The sequence below is a fragment of the Gossypium arboreum genome, chromosome 6 (assembly GCF_025698485.1).
Source record: "Gossypium arboreum isolate Shixiya-1 chromosome 6, ASM2569848v2, whole genome shotgun sequence".
In the NCBI taxonomy this organism is placed as follows: Eukaryota; Viridiplantae; Streptophyta; class Magnoliopsida; order Malvales; family Malvaceae; genus Gossypium; species Gossypium arboreum.
In genome coordinates, this window is record NC_069075.1 from 27445799 (window position 1) to 27453143 (window position 7345).

A 7345-nucleotide genomic window follows, 5' to 3' on the forward strand; every position below is an offset into this window, starting at 1 on the left:
TAATAAAACATTTGTAAGTCTTATTATTATAGAACTTAATTAACCAAGCTTACCAAGTATAAAATCATTTCACATTTAAACTTAAAAACCAACATTCAAACCATTATACTAACCTTAAGGAAGTACTTTCAATTTCTAATATGATTTACTAAACATACAAAGGTACTTTGCTTATATAAATATAAAATAACATCCATATCATAAATACGCATGCTAGTTAACAAGATTTTAACATTATAAGATCACAAAACTAGATCATGTGCCATTTTCGCATGGCTCATCAAAATGATAATTACATCATTCAAAATACAAAACTCATGTTTGTCTATCCTATACATGCCACATTTTTAAACTTAAAGCTTTTAAAGATACCAAAATGATGATGATAAGTGTGATGACTTCAGTGATAGCCCCAAGCTCACAACAGATCCAAAATCTAAATAAAGATGAACAAACAATTCCAATGAGATGATACTTAGTAAGTCATAAGCAATTTAATAAATAAATCACAACAGAACTCCATTTAAGTCTAATTTGTCTACCTTATTCATTCATGATACCGGATAACTACATACTCTTATTTCTTCTTCCAAGACATTAGACAATAACCTTTAGAAATAGACACATACATATAAATTCCATACATATTTCATTTTTTTATCTTTGTTCTTGTAAAAGCTTAATTACCTATGATGGTAATCAGTGTTCTATTTCACACCCCACCGCCATCATATTCCCTTAATCATTTCATACACTAAGTGCCTCACAACCGATCTCGCACACATAGTGCTTGGTTAATAATTTTGCACACATAGTGCATATATTCATTCGCACAGATAGTGCTAGCTTTTCCATAGGCAACATAGTGCTGCCCCATTCGCACACATAGTGCCCTTTCATTCATGCATATACGTACACATAGTACAACAAAAATAAAAAATAAAAAAATAATAGCACATCAATTCAATGCCATCGGCTCAATAATACATTATCTATTCGGCATTTATCCACATATAGAATTTACATTTCATGAGCTATGTGTACTCTAGGCATACATAGTAATCTAAGTCTTAATTGCTTAGAACTTACCTTATTGTCCAACAAACAACTCTGATCAACTACTCAACAACCTTCGCTTTCCCCTTATCCGAACTTGGCTCTCTTTGATCTTGAGCTTAATTAAACAAATAAACTAATTCAATCATCTTATCAATTCATCATAACCCAAATTCTATCAGTTTCAAACACATATATCATACGGCACTTTCATCATTGATGAATTAAACACATAACATGACTGACTGCACATAGTTCTTAAATTCGACCAGCTTGTTATAACATTTTCATATTAACATCTTATCAAACCTAAATTGGACATTCATTTAATTATAGTCAAGCAAATTCAATTTCTCTTCCCACTATCACATACACGGCAACTCAATTCCTTTCATGTCAAATGCATTTAACTAAACCATGACTTAATATCAAGTGCATTCGGCAACACAAACCAACTTACCTCAACATTCTATCTCTCATACCTTAACTGAATACTCCCTAGAGAATTTCAATCCTCCCAATTCAATCCAAGAGCTTAAAATTTACCTAATTGAGTTTGTCCATGTCTATCTTATTATTCAACTAAAATAATAATTAAATTCATCTCAAATCCTCCATGACCGAATGTATATATATATATAACTCAATAAACAACAAATTATTAACCTCCCAATTCTAGTCCACATTCGACATCCATAAAAACACTTACTAACAATTAAATTATTAATTTCCAAAATTAAGCATAATTTCACCTTACTTCATAATAGCCGATTGAGATTTTTGTCCATATTAACCATTCATAGAAATTTTTACTTAGTTCATACTCACCTATAACCATTTCTAATCACATAACTTCAAAACATCAACAATTTAACATATAGGAAACATAACTGAATGCTTCATGCATCACAAATTCAAAAAATAGCACATGGGTCATGCTAAAAGCTTCAAAACCAACTCAATTCCACAAAAATCCAAAAGAATCACATGAAATCATACCTTAATCTATGCATTCACCATAGCCGAATGCCTTAGCTTCATTTTCTTTTCTTTTCTTTATGGTTTCGGCAAAAATGGAAGAAAGGATGGGTGGAACTTTGTTTTTATCACCATTTTCTATTATAAATTCATTATTTCACAATATAAAACCATTATAATATAATGCTTATTTCTTTATTTAACATATAATTTCCACCAACTAAAATAAAGATATGAAAACACATGATTGCATGCATGTGTTGACCTGTCATTTACATTCAAAATGGTCCATTTGACATGCAAGTCCCCCATAATACTAAACCATATAATATTTGGCCACTGCACATTTGCCTATCACATTTTCAAGGTTTCTCAAACAAGTCCTTTTTAACTAATTCCACATCCAAATGACAAAAATCAAAATACGATATTTTCACACATGAAATTTCACATATAATAAACATAGAATATAACATTCAATTATTTTTGCGACTCGATTTTGTGGTCCCGAAACCACTTTCTGACTAGGGTTAAAATAGGGCTGTCACAGGCATAATCCCTTTCCTTTAACTCCAAAGATTTAAAGCGGGATTGCGGAATAAATCCCCTTTGATTAGCTTCTAACAAAGCTAAGTACTCATTCTCCTCTTCATTATTCGGAGGATTTATTGTCAAAATTTTTTCCAATGGATCTTCCACATAGTTGAGCTCCTTCTCCACTATTAAATCTTCTAAATCGAATACTGCAGAACAATCATCAATTGTATTAGGAAATCGCATAGACTTAAAAACGTTTAATGTTACCTAATCATCCTGAACACGTATAGTAAGCTCACCCTTCTGCACATTAATAAGGGTCCTTCTAGTTGCTAAGAACAGTCTTCCTAAGATAATTGGCACTTCTTTGTCTGCTTCAAAGTCTAGGATAACAAAATCAGTAGGGAAGATAAATTTATCTACACGTACCAATATGTCCTCAATTTTTCCTTTTGGATGTGCTAAGGATCGATCTGCTAATTGAAGTGTAACCGTAGTAGGTCTAACTTCACCTATCCCCAACTTTCTAAATATTGACATAGGTATCAAGTTGATACTCGCACCCAAGTCACATAGTGCCTTACCACAATATGTTGCTCCAATATTGCAAGGTATGGTAAAACATACAAGATCCTTCAAATTTGGAGGTAGTTTGTCTTGAAGATATGCACTGTATTCCTTTGTCAGAGCTACTGTCTTAAATTCTCCAAGTCTTCATTTTTTGGACAGGATATCCTTCATAAATTTGACGTAGTTTGGAATTTTCTCAAGTGCTTCAACCAACGGGATGTTGATATGAAGTTGCTTGAGTACGTCTAGGAACTTCTTGAATTGAATCTCTTGCTTCTACTTTTGAAGTCTTTGAGGGTAGGGTGGTAGTGGTTTTTTTACTGGAACTGGTTGATTTATCTTCTGTGGTAATTCTGCATCTAACGGGGTTGTTAGATGATCAGAATTAGCTGGTTCTGAAATTACCTTGTAGGGTTTTGTAGATTCTGGTTCTTGTGAAACTAAAATTTTAATGGTCGGTTGAACTTCTTCTGATTCTTGAGCATCAGCTTGCACCTTTTCAGCTTCAATGGTGTTGGGCTCTACTTTCTTTCCACTTCTCAATGTTAATGCTTTACAATGCTCCTTTCCCGGATTCCTTGAATTTTCCGTATCACTAGGTAAAGCACCTTGTGGTCAGTTCCTGAGTTTAGTTGCAAGCTGGCCCATTTGGTTTTCTAGGTTTTTCAATGTAACTAGTTGGCTTTGGATTAAGGTGTCATTCTTGGCCATGTATGCCTTCAACAGATTTTCTAAGCCATTGGATGGTTCAGCTTGGGTTGGTTTCTGAACTTGTTGGGTAAAACTTGGTGGCTAGGTCGACCTAGGTTGGGCGTAAGTATTACTGGTTCCAGCTCCTTGGTTACTCCAGGAAAAATTCGTGTGGTTTCACCACAATGGGTTATAAAAATTGGATTGCAATCCTTGCCTTCCTCGGTTTTGGTTCTGGTTACCTATGTGGTACATGGATTCTGGGTTTGATAGACATTCTTCAAACAAATGTCCTTCCCCACAATAAACACAGGCTATATTTTCATTTTGATTTGGTGGCTGTGCTGCAAAACTGTTGACCCATTAGTAGTAAAATTTTTAAGCACTGAGGATATTGATGATACCTGAGATGCGAGTGAAGTAAGAGCGTCTACTTCATGTATTCCAGCAACTCGTCTTCTTAACGCTACTCGGTTGGTTGGCCATTTGTAATTGTTGCTGGAAATCCTCTCGATAATTTCATAAGCCTCATTATAAGACTTAGAAAGGAGAGCACCATTAGCAGAAGCATTCACTACCATCCTTGTGTGAGTATTGAGACTATTATAAAATGTCTCAAGTTAGATACAATGTGGGATTCCAGGATGAGGGCACTTTCATAATTACTCTTTGTACCTTTCCCATACCTCATACAAGGACTCTTCATCCATTTGTTGGAAGGCAGTGATCTCATTCCTCAACTTAGCATTCTTGTTAGGCGGAAAATACTTCATAAGGAATCTTTCTGCTAACTCTTGCCATGTGAAAATTGAGTTCTGTGGTAATGAGTTCAACCAGGCTCGAGCTTTGTCGCTCAACGAATATGGGAACAACTTCAATCGTAATGCATCTTCAGGTACTCTGGCTAACTTGAAAGAATTGCTCACTTCCATAAATAGTCTTAAGTGTAGGTGAGGATCTTCGGTAGGTATTCCACTGAATTTTCCCACTTTCTAAAGCATCTGGAACATGACTGGCTTCAGCTCGAACTATTGTGCCTCAATTTCAAGTCTCCTAATACCCTGATTAAGATCATTAAATGCTGGCACGACATACTATCGTAAAGCTCTATCCCTATCATTAGCAAAAATGATAGGATTTTGAGCAGGGTTTGCTCTGTTTCCTTGGATTGGATTTTTGAAGTTCATCTCTTCGGTCCTCCTCTGATTTGCTTGTCTTTTTCACTGTCAAAAAGTTTTTTCTATCTTAGGGTCTACAGGGAGTAGGTCAATAATTCGGTCAATACACATAAACACCTGAAATAATCACATAAAAATTAATTAAGTTAAAAATTAAACAGAAAAAAATAAACCAAAATGTAAACTAACAAATTCACAAATAATGACTTTTTAAAACAGTCCCCGACAACGATGCCAAAAACTTGGAACAATGAAAATGTGCAAGTATACACAATCGCAACAAGTAATAAAGTGACAAGTAAATGTTGAGTTATCGTACCCACAGGGACTATGAAAAGGATTATTTATGAATCCAATTTAAAACACTTTGGTGAAGAAAAATATTTTGTTTAAAGAGGGTGATTAAAAACTTAAGAAAATTAAAATAAAAAAAATGAACTAAAAGAAAGTTCTAATGCACGATTTCAAAATAAGATTTAATCAAGATTATATAATTGTGTTGGATTAATTACACTTCTCATCTTAGAGTTATTAAACTTATGTTTATATTGTTACGAATAAAATCATGGCAACTCGGTAATTTGCTAACTTATGAACATACTTACATACCAAAATCCATTCATCTTTTGACATATCCTTATGTCAATTCAACTGACTAAATAGATTCTAGTAAGCAAACATGTTATTGCACATACATACTCATGAAACTGAACTAATCTCTTACATATCCCTATGTCAATTCAAACGATTAATTAAATCTAACAAGCATATAAAAGACTATATGGGGTAACAAGGTATCCCTACCTTGAAACAATTTAATCACAATAATCTTGCAAGTTATGCAAGGAAATAATATCGCCAGATACATTGCTAATTTAACCTTTAGATACCATGGAAGAATAAATATGCAATGATCAAGTACTGTGTCAATTAATAACAATTTCAATCCGTTTAAATAATTAATTCATTAATTACCTCATAGTCATAATGCAAGAATAACTTAGGCATGATTTTACTTAATCAAGCACTAAGGCCTATAACAACATAAACACAATTTTAACAATTTAAAAAGATGAAAGGCAATCAACCCAAAACGAATTAAATTCAAGTTAATCTGATTAAATTAACCATTCCAACAACATGAATACTCATAGATATGTTCATCATAACAACAACAAAAATTAAAGAGATAGGGAACAAGAATCAAATTCGGGTTTTTTGAGGCTTGACTTGGTTACTCCATTCTTCCTTCTTGTTGTACTTGCCGATCAAGGCTTCGATGAACAATCAATTGCTGCTCCAAAATGGTTGAAGAACACCCCTTTTCCAAGGGAAGAAATCAGCACAAGAGCAACGGAATTGAAATGGAAAAATGAGAGAAAAGGAATAAGAGAGGAGAGAAGTGTTGTGAAATGAATGAGGAATTAATGAGATGCTTTGAATGATCAGCCAAGGGGGGCTTTTATAACTGAGTGTGGCAGCTGAAATTTGCTAAAAATAGCAGCCAAAGAGCCACCCTTTGGCTGGCCACCTATGTGGCAGAGTTGATGCTTTCAACTTTGCTAAAACTGGCTTGGGGAAAATCCAAAAATCCACCAATTGTGGATGGGTTTGAATTAAACTTTGAAAAGACTTCAAGAGTTTCTGTGCAAGCTTAATTAATCAGCTAATAAGCTGATTTGGGTCAGCATATGGTTGGTTTTGGGCTGCCCAATCTTTGGTCGGTTCACTTCAATCGATTCGGTTCAACTGGACCACTTTTTCTATAATTAATTAATATTAATTTATTTAGCCCCTATTAAATTGGGTATAAATTATAATTAATTATATTATGAATTAATACACATAATTGGACCGTCTTAGGCTATAAATTAATTCGCCTTGATACTCCAAATTGCTTCTTAGTTTTGTGCTTCAAGTAGTGTCTGCCGAGCCATTTTTTTCCCTTTGCGCAATTCTGTCAAAAATAACCAAAATTACTCAAAATTTATTATAAAATTAACTAAAATTCATCATGTTCAAAATTTAAGTATAATTTTATAAAAATTAATTATTTTTCGACAAGAATTTAATCAAAATGGCATGATTTTAAGCTACAAGGGTATGTAAAAATGCATAAATTTTCATGTTTCCAATATCCCTATGAGGTAAAATGACCGATATACCCCTATGTTATGAATAACTATATTTGAGCATGACATTTCTGCATACATGTATGATATTATGACATGACATGTTGCATGGGGGTGGGTTGATATATTTGGAGGAAGTGTACTATCTTGGCGACTTTATTGCATATCTTTGCTCAAAGGTCAGAATGTGGTGCTATATTTTGG

General features: G+C 33.6%; 1 non-coding gene across 1 annotated transcript; it reads left to right on the forward strand.

The window, feature by feature from the left end:
• The first annotated feature begins 4467 nt into the window (after positions 1 to 4467).
• LOC128294734 (small nucleolar RNA R71) lies at positions 4468 to 4574 on the forward strand. Its single transcript, XR_008285041.1, has one exon. It is a non-coding gene; the product is annotated as a small nucleolar RNA R71 (small nucleolar RNA).
• Positions 4575 to 7345: the final 2771 nt, after the last annotated feature.